Source organism: Melospiza georgiana, chromosome 6 (assembly GCF_028018845.1).
Source record: "Melospiza georgiana isolate bMelGeo1 chromosome 6, bMelGeo1.pri, whole genome shotgun sequence".
Lineage (NCBI taxonomy): Eukaryota > Metazoa > Chordata > Aves > Passeriformes > Passerellidae > Melospiza > Melospiza georgiana.
The window spans coordinates 39,135,914-39,148,809 of record NC_080435.1 but is presented as its reverse complement, the minus strand read 5'-3'; positions in this window follow the sequence as shown (position 1 = coordinate 39,148,809).

The following is a 12,896-nucleotide window of genomic DNA, read 5'->3' as shown; positions in this document are numbered from 1 at the left end:
ACAGGGAGCGGAAACCCATACTGCAGAGAGGGACAGAGAGCAGGGGAAGCAGGTGAAATACTTTGCCCCCCTCTTATCTACTGGGAAATGCATAACCACAATTCCCCGTGTGTGCAGCCCCTTAGGAGAGGAATGTGCATCTTTGCAGCATTTTTAATCTAGATAAGCTTTGAGCAGGACTTAGGTGACACTCAGATGAAGAGCTGGAGCTGAAGCCTACCCTAACACCCTCCATCACTCAGCCTGCTGCTGCCTGAGGGAACACGAGGCTCTGGCAGGGCAGGGTGCCCAGCACCTCAGCCTGGCTCCGCGCCGAGGCCCCCGGGAGCCGCAGGCCCTGCCCCGCAGCCGGCACCAGGCCGGGCCCGCCTCCTCAGGCTGCCGGAGGCTGATCCACCCAGGGCTCGGCCTCCGGGGCCCAGCACAGCTCCTGGCTTGCTGCAAGCAAGCTGGGTCGTGGCTTGCTGCAAAAAGCCCACAGTGCGCTGCTGTGCAGAAATCCCAGCACGGTGCTCGGGCAGGCAGGGGTTGCCCTGCTTCTGTTTGGGGTTTCCTGGCCTGACATAAAGGTTCCTGTGCTGAGAGAAGCTGCATGCATGTGGTGAGTGTGGCAGGTTGTACTCTTGGCATCCTGGCACACGAGGGGACAGTGTGCCCAGTACAGCCAGGGCACATCAGCTGTACTTTGTGCAATCCAGAGTCCAGCATTTCCAAACACTCAGGGACTGGACACAGCTGCTGTTTTGCTGGGGTTGCTCAATGTCAGCTCAGGGTTACTGGACTGAGCTCAGTGGATCTCATGCAGGGAAAAGGTCAGAGGAATCCTTCTCTGCAGATTGCCTGCCAAGGACGGACTGAGCCCTGGTTTGGATAGAAACTTGCAGCTAATTCAGCAGCATGGTCTACATGTGGAATAGCTTGTCACTAATTTTGGCACAGCTTTCCTTGTTATCAAAAGCTTGCAGCCATCCAAACTCAGATGACATGAAAAGCTGGGAATTCCCCTGCCCCAAAACCTTTCGATCACCAGAATAAAGCATCTCCCTACTGCACAGCCCATCAGGTTAGTCACAGCTCTTGGAAGGACACCTGTAGGGACACCCTCCAGCAGCCACAGAGTAATGCCAGTGCTTGGAGACAGGCATCCATCCAGCCTGCAGAGTTACCTACGAGGTAAGAGACACAGCTTCCAGGGTGTGCTTTTGCTGCTTCAATCCCAGTGATCTCCCTCTTTCTCCCAGCCCACTACCACCCTGGAGCAGCCAGTCATGTCCAGTCCTGGCTTCTGACAGCTGGCACTCTGATCACACAAGCTCCTGTGCAAAGCAGGTTTCCCAGCTGACTGAACTCTTGTGTGTTGTTTGATTAGATTTAACAGCTTGGAGGTGCCAAACCAGTGTGTTTCCTTGCCTTGCCACAGGAGCTGGCAGCCTGCACTGCCCCCAGAGACGGCTCAGCAGGAAGGGGCTGCCAGAAGCTCCTGAGCAGGGGAGCCGTGGCAGGAGGCACAGCAACACCATGCTCAGCACCCAGGATGTGGTGACAGGCTCCAAGGTGGCTCACCATCAGCCCCAGCACGTTTCCCTGTCAGGCAGTGCAGCAGCCACACGTGCTCTCAGAGCCCTTGCTCAATGTGAGAATCAAAGCTGTGCTTGGGGCAATCTGAGCTCATGTGATTACACTGAAAAACAGAGGCCTCATCCTCGGGCTTGAGCAACCTATAATTAATGTCAGGGATGATCAACCTTGGGCACACATGGAGCCACTGAAGGTGCTGCCCACATTGCTCTCCGTGCTGCAATTGATTTTTCAGCCCGGCTATTGCAAGGTGTGTCAGGGTTACATGAAGAAAACACTGGGTTACATAAAGAAAACAGCTCCTTGAGGAGCAGGCTGAGTTTCACACTTAATAAGGTCACCCCAGTCACCAGCCCAGAGGTCTTTCTAGCCTGTTGTGTTGTCTTCAGCCATGGCCACTGCTGGAAAGGCTGGGCTATAAATAACCTGACCATCACTTGGGCTCTTTGCAATCAGAGGTTCAGGCCTGTGCAGGGTGATGCCTCTGCCCATGTTGGTGTCTATATTAACCACCCAACAGCAGGACAGCTAGGAGCAATATAATCCAGTCCCAGCTGGGGCTCACGCTGCAGGGCCTACAAAAGGGCATCCTAAAGTGCCACAGGAATACAGCAACTATTCATCCCTGCTTCAGGAGAAAATACTTTCTGTCCAGTAGTGGAAATCAGCACTTGGGCATGGATCCCAAAAGAGATTTCAAACCCTATATCAGGATACTGATAGGCCTGTATCCAAAGGCAGCACCTGGAAAGCCTGTGCTCAGCAGCTCCATACTCCTGCAGAACGTACAACTCACTAGAGGCTTCTCTCTTGGCTTGGAACACCTGAACAGCCAGGGGTCTGCATGGGTGGATCAATGCAGGATGACCCACAGCCAGGGAATAACATGCTATGACTCCAATGACTTCAGAGGGCTGAAGAGATTATTTATTAAGCTATACTATATTATACTGTATTACTAGTACTATACTAAACTGAAGAAAAACCCGTGACCCTTTCAGACAGTCACGAGACAGCTTTTGACCTAACTGGTCAATCAATCAATCAAAACAATTATCACCAGAGCCCAATTAACAAATCACTTTTGGTAAACAACCTCCATAACACATTCCACAGGTGCCAAACAACAGGAGCAGCAAATAGAGATAAGAATTGTTTTCTCTTCTTTCTCTGAGCCTTCTCACTGCCTTCCCCAGGAGAAATCCTGGCAAGGTTGTGCCTGCTGCTCTCTGTGACGAGAGCTGTGGCCACATGGGTGCATGCCTTGCCCAGGTGGGACCCTTCAATGGGCCCACTCAAGGACTGCTAGGGCTTTATTCCCTCCTGGCCAAGCAACCTGATCCCAAATCTTGCATTCTGTTCCTGCCCTGTGCCACTGCCTCTGGCATTAGGAAAGGAGACAGCATGGCCCCTCCTTCACTCACTCTGCTACATGGAGGACAGGCCTCATGTCCGTGGAAATGTGCCCTTTGCACTGCAGGACAGGACACCCCTTTCCCATGTGGATTCCCTAGCTGGAAGTTTATGATGTTCACCTGGAGGAGTGTTACCTTTGGCATGTTTCAGGAGGAAAAGAGGAAGGCTTTGAGAGCCAGTGCTGCTCACACAGAGCTGAGGAAAGAGGCAGCACAGCCCCTCAGGAGGCTGGATGTGAGGACAGGCAGACCTTCCAGCAGCACCTGTGACCAGTGCTGCCAGCTCACCTCCTTGGCCAGCCAGCTTATCCCCTCTGCTTAGCACACAGCCGGGCTGGGCCTGGCTCCTTGTGGAGAAGTGGAACACAGGACATGGCTTGCTGAGCCCCCTTTGCAGGGGAAGGGCTGATGACCCTGGTCTGCCACAGCACTCCCATCACAGCTGGAGAGAGGATTGCATGAGCTTTCCCCTGGTTCACTTCAGGCAGAACCAGCCAGGGTGTCATAATTTAACCTGTGTAATTTTGCCCAAAGCAAGCAGAGGGAACCACTCTCTAATTACTCCACCAGCCATCCAAGGGGAATATTCCTCCAGAGGGAGGGGTAAGGGAGAGCAGGGAGACTGAAAACCTCTTCCACAGCTGGGTCTGGAAGAATGAAAGTCCTTGTGGCCCAAACCATGCAGGAAAACCCTCCTAGAAATCCACCAAACTGCCAGGACAGGAAGGAGCAGCAAGCCTTCCCAGCAGCAGGCAGAGGCTTTTGCTGAGCCTAGAAGAAAGGAGGGGTGGAGTGTGTGCACTTTCCATATAAAAGGACAGAGAGGACCTTGAAGGCTTATAATGGGAATGAGCAAGAGAAGCCAGTTGGGAGCACAGAGCAGGTTGGAGGTAAAAGAGGGGCCCCCTCAGATGAGCAATCAGGGTCAGGAGGACACCAGGGAAATAGATGTGGGCCATGCTGTGAGATGGAGCTGCCACGAGAAACTGTCGGGGAAAATGGCAACTTGCACAACCAAGTGTATGCCCTATTGAAATGGAAAAAATGAGAAGAGGTTGCTGGCTCTCAGTGCTTTACCATGGCAAACAGAAACATCAATTTTCAGTCCCCTGCAGGCTCTGAGGCCACCCAGCACCAGGGAGGAGAGAGGCAGAGCAGCAAAGCTGTCCCGGCGCAGGGTGCTGCTTCTGTTCAGTACAAAGGCTCACCCTGCAAACAGGCACTGAGCTCCAGGGCTGGCCCTGAGCCACAGCTGCCCTCAGCCTGCAGGCAGGCAAGGCTGCAGAGCAGGAGGTGGGGCACTGTAAACAGTGCCAGCTGCTTGATGGAAATGCAATCACTTGAACCTGCTGTCCTTACCTTGGGAAATTCCATGTTCCTTCCACAAATGAAATGTTCCTTTGGCAAGCTTGTTTTGGTGGGGTTCCTGCCTCCACCCAGGCTGTATAAACAAAACCAGCACTGAAAGTAAAAGTACCTGTCCTGCACTGTGTGCAGGGCTCCCTTCCCTGATGTTGACTGTGGTGTGACAGCCACCTTCCATCTCCTCAGTGACATGCACGGGTGAACTGTGCAACGTGAGCAGCACGTGCCATCCCACGTGGGTCCTCTGGGAGATGGCAGGCATGTCCCCCATCACCTGCTGCTGACAGGTAGGTGTCTGGGTGACTCAGCTCCCAGGACCTGCTGCTGCTCATCAAGGAGAGCTTCAGCACTCCCACTCTACCTAGGCCAGCAAGGCAGGTGCTCAAGCTGATCTTTGTGCCTCGTGGACACTTTGTGCCATAGCTGAGCTGCCAATGCCCTTCTTTATTCCATTTCCTTTGGATCACAGAGCTACAGGGTAGATGTGCCTTGAAGTCACTGAAAATGTTAATGTGCTGAACTGAACACAGGCATGGCAGATGAGGAGGAAAATCCAAATAGTGAAATGGGAGAGGATTCCACTTTGAATGACTAAAATCAGATGCCAGTGTGGAATTGCCCACAACAACTATGAGAACCCAGGAAAGCTCCCCAGTGAGGGTCAGGGCTGGGGGCAGAAACTGAGCATGGGGAGAGGCAATTGTCAGGCAGCCAGAGCAGAGCAGGGCAGAGATACAGCTGAAGACTTTGTCTGAAATGGCTGTCATCAGAGCAAAATTACACCTGGAACAAGCTGATGCAATTTCCAGCTGGATGTACTGCATTTCAGTGTAAATGTGTGTGCCACACATAAATTTTTTTTTTGTTTGTTTGTTTGGGGGTTTTTTGTTGTTTGGGTGTTTGTTTGCTTTTGGTGGGAGTTTTGTTTGGTTTTATTTGCTTTGTTTTGTTTTTGGCTTTTTTTTTTTTGCTTGCTTGCTTGCTTTTAGGTGTTTGGGCTTTTTTCTCAGAAAGTGGAGTGTTTCCTGTGATCACTTGCAACTCCTGCTCTTGGGTTTGGAAGGAAGAGACTAGGGATAAGGCAGGACTTTCTCTTGGGCTTGGGAACAGCCGGAAGGATCATCTTTCTGTCTTCGCTCTCTTTTTCTTTCTTTCTTTTTTTTTTTTTTTTTTTTTGCTTTGTGTGTGCCTGGCAGCTGCAGGAGCTGCTGCTGCAGCTCCCATGGAAGAATACAGCAGGGGAGCTGTGCCAGGGCCGGCGCCAGGCACTCCTTTGGCCTGGCCTGTGGTTTTCTGGGGAATCACCCAGACCAAAGGAAACACAGTGCACCTGACAGCTCTTATTAAAGAGTTTCTCACTTCCCTAGTGCAGGCAGGCAGTGTTCTCCACTGCTCTCAGTCCAGGCTGGCCCAAGCTGCCTGGCCAGGAGCAGGATACTCCTGTGCCCACCACACTGAGGCGGGGAGAGAAAAATCGCTCACTGCTTAATAGGGCACATGAGGTGCCTTTTGCCATTTTCTGCTTCATATGAACTTTTCTAAGACTGCTCTCATCCACTTTCATAGTGAATCAAGAGGAAAACGCTGTTGGGACCCAAGTCCCACTGAGTGTGCAGCCTCAGAGGGCCACATGCTGTTTGGAGTCAGTGACAATCAGCTGCACTCCCCACCCTGGTCCCATTTAACACCCTGCAGCACTGGGGGGTTAGCACTGCAGAAGCACTGCAGAAACAGGAGGTTTGGTCCATGAGCTGAGCTGAGCCATCTTCCCCTAGTCCAAGTATCAGCTGGGATCTCCCACTCATTTGCCTGCAGAAGGAAACACTTGGGGATGTTTCCAACAAGCCTGCAGGACCTGGGCAGAAAACACACACATCTGTAAGTCAGATTGGTTATTTAGGAAAAAAGGATTAAAACCAATCCCATGGGAGCTGCAGGACAGATGCTGTGCACTCCTTATGTGAAAACAAGGTACATTCCTCCCATTTTTTCAGCCAGCTTTGCCTTGCAGCTGAACACAGCACAACATAACATTTCCCTGGGCACATTTCCCTTCCCTTCCTTTTTTTTTTGTTTTGGTTGGTTGGTTGATTGGTTGGTTGCCTTTTTTGTCCTTTTTTTCCTCTGATTGGTTGTATGTGGCAACAGCTGCTTATGGAGGAAAATATTGCCATGGCCTCAGCATCCCCTGGTTCAGCTTAGTCAGCTTCTCCTCAGGGGGATTTCTAGAGGAAGGCAATCGGCTCTGTGGCTAAGGCAGCTTCCCTTCAGCAGTGAACAAATAATCCCTGACCTCCAAAGTGGGGCAAATGCACTTTGCTAGAATGAGCTATTTCACACACTCCTTGGTACTGCCTGGTCCCTGTCCTGCTGAAAGCAGGGGGAGGAGAACCGGGGCTTCCAGTCCAATGTGTTCATAGCCCCTAATTCTCCAGATCCCATCAGGCTTGAGGGCTTTTGTGGGATTTAAACGGATTTTCCGCTTTGTGAAAATTGTATTTCTACTAAAGTTAAAAACGCTGTTAAGTGCTGGTGGTACAGCACCTCTTTTCCATTTACATGCTGAGTTTGTTTTCCCTTCCTCCTTATCTGCATAAAATCAAGAACATTTTGGCCAAAAAATTTGCAATTTTGTGGGTTTTACGAGCTGCCTGTGCCCAGAGGCACTGTCTGTTGTCCTGATGGAATGGTGGGGGGTTAAAGGAGAATTCCTCCTCCTCCTCACACCAGAGGGGGAGTCTGCAGAGGCGATCATGAATGGAGCTCACAGCGAGCGCTGTCCCTGTGCTGCTCAGGGGGCACCGCGTGCTTGCGGGATGACAAAGGCACCGCGTTTCGGGAAGAAGAAAAGCGGAAGGAAACTGTGCAAGACAGGGGGTTCCCAGCCCGTGACACTGCCTAAACACGGTGCTTTTGAATGGAGGCGAACTTTGGGAACAGGGAAGCCGGGAGGGGGTTTTGGTGCAAGAGAAAAGCACCAGCGCAGAAAATCCTCGGAGGGGGAAGGACTGCGCAGAGGCCGTGGAGATTTTTCCTGTGTGTACAGGATCGGGAGGCAGGCTGGCCCCGGAGGTTGCGGAATGTTTGGCGGCATTGCGCGCCCTGCGATTCCCGGCCGTGGGAATTCCCTCCGGGGTGGAGCCGCTGCCCGGGTGCGGCACCATAAACACAAACCCAGCTTCTCCCTGCCCTGCCAGGGTGGGCCTCCCAGCCGCTGGGGCGGGGAAAATTACCTTCAAATGATTCTCCCCGGGTCCTTACAGGAGTAATTAACTGCTAAAGAGATGGAAAATGAAGGGGACGGGATTAGGACTAGCAGTGATTTAACGAATTTCAAATTATCCTTATTCCGACATTTTGTAACTTACTTCCAGCAGGACTTCTCATCGTTTTTGTCTCTAAAAAAAGAGAACTGATCCATTCTCTCAGATCCAAAAGTATGAGCACGAGAGGTTTTTAATGATAACTGAAAATTGTTTATAGAAGTTGCTCAGTTTGCAGAGTCTGCTCCATAATCATGTTAAAAATTGTTGGAATAATCATAATTTATAATGAAGAAGAGGAAAGAAGGAAAGGTGGCGATATTTCTCGTTGTTAACAGTGGCAAAGGTCTCCACCTGAGATGAGAGGATGTAGCTGCAGGGGGGTTACCAAAGCACCAAGCCCTGTGGCCCCTCCTGCCGCAGGACACACCATTACTGTCGTTAGCGAGACTGCACAATGCAAGGGCGCTCACAATGAAAATTTCACAGCACAGATCCAGGAGGAACTAGCCAGGCAGGTTCTGCTGCAGCTATATTTAATGCTGTGCTGAGTCCTCTCCCACAGCCTGTGGCAGAAAGCTCGTGAGAGCACAGCAGTGCTTGGGCTGGCTTCCTTTCTGCGAGCTATCCTCACATGACCCTGCCTACTGAGGACAAGGCTGCTTTCTTTCCCAGCTCTACAAATCAACAGATGTGCAAAACTGAGTGCCCGGGTTTTGATCACGGTTTCTGTAAATATTAGTTGTGTTAAATGCCTATCTTTCAACCTTGATGTACTTTAAGAGTTGTGCTGTATTTTATTTATTTATTTTGAACAGACCTGAAGGTAAATCCGAGTCAGAACTTTGTGGAAGAGCAGAAAACAACGCTCTAGCCAGCACAACTAACCTGTCTCAGCAGCTCCACTGTATTTGTCAAGACCGGAGGGAGGGAGCTGGAGCCTTCCAGCAGCTGGAGCAATTCCAGGCAGCAGCCACAGCTGTTGAATGCAGCCCTTTCAAACGCCCATTTTGTGCAAACTGAGCGAAGCACACACGCACAAGGAGTTTCAGGCTCTTTGTGTGGCTGTGAATGGGGCTAAAGGACCATCTGGAGGATTGCACTTCAGTGCTGGAGAGTGCCCTGAGCCCGCCATGTGCGTGGTGTTGGCAAAAGGCAGCTGTTTATTCTCCTAGGAGACGATCCATCTGAAAATGTTTCAAATACCAGCATAACGCAGCCGTAGCAACCCAAGCGTGCGGCACAACCAAAGGCAGGGTGTGCTCTCTGCACTCTGACAGGATGGTGAAACAGCAGCCTGTGCTCGCTGGGTGCCACCCCTCCCTGCTTCCTCAAGATCTTATCCCTCTCCGCAAGCGCTGCAGCCCATGCAAGTGTGCGATGAGCCAGCGAGCCGGGCCAGACAGAAGCTGATCCTTTCGCAGGGTCCCTTTGCAGCAGAGGGATGAGCCTGTGGGCCCAGATGGGCTCCCTGCACGGGGTCCGCTTGCAGTCCCAGGGCTGCCAGTGCCAGCCCAGAGCGGCACCCAGCGCTGACTGAAGGCTGTTTCTGACCCTGGGGCTGTGCCCTCGCCTGCTCACACTGAGAGGAACGACGGGTTTGTCTTTACAAACGAGCTGTGAGTCTGCCGGTAGATAAAACTAGCACTGAGAGATAAAAGAAACAATGGGAGGATTCCACTGATTGATGAATAGAAAAAGATATTTGCATTTACAAACAAACTGTAGGTTTGCTGATAAATGAAATTGGATATTGAAAGATGAAAGAAACAATGGGGAAGACCCTTAAATTCCATAAGAATTAAAAATTAACAAGGAGGGTTGTACATTAGCGGGAAATCTTCGGTATCAGGGAAGTCTGTACCTCTCAAGTGCCTCAGCCAATGGGGAAAGAGAGAAGGGAAATGTGGCTGGGAAATTACGATAAAAAGGAGGCTGCATCCTCCAAAAATTTGGGAGACCCCAGGGGAATGCCCCACGGCCTCTCCCTTTATTCGAATAGAGTAAAAGAACTCCTCTGTCTCCTTTTTGGACCTAAACCTCTGATGTTTGTGCATTAATTTTCCTGGCAACACCAAGAGCCTAATGGTCCTGCACCTGAGCCTAGAGGCTCCAACAAGGCCCTTTGCCCACTCTGCCCTCGCAGCACATCTCAATCTTTCAGCGCTTGCGAAAGCTCCAGTTCCAGCAGAGCAGGATTACAGCATGGATCTATCCACACAAGTCCATTCTTGTCACAAAGCACAAGTGCTCAGGTACTGTTTGGTGTGTTTTGATTTGCCACCAAAGTGGAAAAGCATCACACACTTGTTATTATCTGTATTTGAAATAAAGACTGTAACATCATTTTGCAAATATGCACTTCATCAACAGAAGCAGTTTCTCCTGCTGAACTCATTGCACATGCTTTTATTTATCAATATGTCCAGCATCAGTGAGCAGGAAAATCCAATCTATTCTCTTTTTCTCTATTAGTAACTAAATTCCCCTCTTGAGACTGACCTTTGCTACTTCATTCCTGTGATACAGACCACTTGTACTGTTACTTATCATTAATTTATTTTGTTATCTTCTTCTTTTTGACAACTCTGTTCTCTTTTCCTCACCTGCATACCAGGACATTCACACTATCTGGGTCTGGTTTTTGTCTTCTCCCTCCAGACTTAATTTGCAGCCCATCTCTGTACTGTAACCTCTGACTGAACCTATGGACTACGAATGCACTTTATACAGATGTCCCTGATGAGCTACCTACACAAGAGCCCATGTCTGCTTCCTGCGTTGGAGTGAGAAAGATGTAGGTGTCAGTGCAAAGTACTCAAAGTAGGAAAAAAGGTTTACAAAATTACTTCCTTGTAAGTACTCTTGTCACCCATGGGGTATAACTATTTCTGCACTTCCAAAGCCAATTCTACACTATTTAGTACTTTATTTACTTGCTTTGTTACTAGGTAAGACAGGTTAGTAATGGAAACTTCTCCTGGAGATAGGAATGGGGAACATCATCACCTAATCTCGTAACAAGTATTCAACAAACATTTCATGTGTGCAGACACCCACCAGGTGAAGAAATCGGGAGCTACAGGCTGAAAAAATCCACTGGAGACTGAGGTTTTGGGCAGCTTGCCACGACCTTGTGGCAAGTCAGGCAGCCTTCCTGGTCACCACTAAAAATCCTCCTTTCTCTCCCATCCTTTCTGCTAACAGCTTGGCTCCAGCAATCCTCAGCCTGCTTCCTGCTACCTTCAGGGGCAGTGAGTAACTAAGCTAACCTGGTAGCCGATTTTCAAGGTTCACCACATCCTTAGATGAGAAACGTTTTTTGTGTTTTTTTTCTGCCAGCAGGCATTTCCAAATACTGTTAACTGAAACTAGGCTAACATTCAATGCAAATAAATTTCTTCACAGTGCCCTAAAGGTATGCAAGGCTACAAGTGGTTTAAGAGACAGAAAAGGAAAAGAAAGAAAGGCTGCCCATCCCACTTGTGCTAAAACCCAGTGCAAGGCAGCTGCTGTCCCCTCTGGCCGCCAACTTGCTGCAGGTTCTCTTGATACCTTGTTGAAGGTTCTGGCTTCCTAAATGCACCTAACAGTGCACTGCCCAGAGTGCACTGCCTAGCCCAGCACACCAGCCTGCAGTTAGATCCCATGAAGGAGGTTTCCATGGATTATGACAACTAATTATCCCGTCTTTCCCTGAGGAAAATATTTACAAGGGAGGATTTTGACTGTCACTCCTGTCAGGTGTGCCACCAGTTTAACCAGCCCTTCCTCACGGATCCTGTGCTGCACTGCCCCCTGTGCTGGCACTACTATTGCAGCACCACAATAGGTTAAACCAGCGTCCACACCGAGCTGCTGTTCTGGCTGCGTTTTGTTGATTTGGCTTTTTTTTAAACATAAGCTTGTTTCTGTGTCAGGTTCCCTGTGTAGCCCTGGAAACTGCTGGGCTATGCAGTGGTGACAGGGACAGAGGAACTGAGGACGAGCTGCTATAAGAGCACTGTCCCCAAAGAAACCTTCCTCAGAGGAGATGGGAGCAGTCCTGATGCTGCCCAAGCAAAGGCTCCAGTCAGCAGCTGACAAAGGCAAACACAACTCTGGTGAGCCAGGTGTCATCATACGGGTTTAAGTCAACGACTAGCCAAGGGGATAATGAGCTATGGAAACTCCTGCTCTTTGGTGATGCAGGCTGTGGTTTCACAGTGGATTAAAGCAGAGGCAGTGCAATCCCTTTTCCCTCTCCCCTCTTTTACACCTGCACTACAGCCGGTTTGGACCCAGGGTAAGATGACTCAGGTCACTTATGCAACAGAGAACTGAACAAAAAGAACCCAATGTTTTCCATCAATTAAATAAAGAGAATGGCTCTTTACAAATACAAATAAGCACCGCTGCTTGCTGAAGGAGGAGCCAGGAAAAAGCCCAGGGAGACTGAGCACACCTGCAAACATCACAGCAACATCAGATGGCAATGAGTGGCATTCCTACTCCTGCTCATGCAATCCTGGTCCGTGCACATTCATGCTATTTTTCTCCATCAGCTGGTAAATTTGACTCTCTAACTTGAGAGAGGGTTGCTTTCTGGCCTAAGGAATCTCAGAAAGGATTAAATACCTTATGTTCACAACTCTTCATGCCACTGGGTGTCACAAGAGTCAGTTTTCTGGAGGAGGAAACAAACACAATTTCCTGTCAAAAAATGGAAGTCTTGGCTTGTGTATGCTAATCTGCACTGCATACTACGCTGCTAGAGGCTCAGAGAGAAAACTTCATTCCAGAGGCTTGTGGTCCAATGAACGTATCAGTAAGCCCCAATGACAGGTAGGAGACAGCCATGAAATGCATCTGCAGTGCCAGGAAGCTCAGCCACAGCTGGCAGGTTCTAAAAAGAACCAGGAGAAAAACACTATCCCCAAAAAGTGGAAGCACAAACTACTTGGAAGATGACTCAGTTCTGCCAAGCAGTTAGCTGGATTTTGATTTAGTGATATGCCGGCTCTATTTATTCAGCAGGTTTATATTGAAGTATCTAAGAGTTACCACATTTAACACTGCAGCACGGAATTTTCATGGAAGATGATGACGTGGGTAAGACCATTACTACAGAAAAGATGAGTGTGCTAAGAACATCTTGGTGAAGAGGAGCAAATACTGCAAATAACTGAGGGGTTTGTCAGTCACTTAAAAATGCAAGTTTATCTATATAGATATACTACAAAGGACTGGTTAAAATGTTTCATGGGATTTTCTAAAATATGAGAACCACAATAAA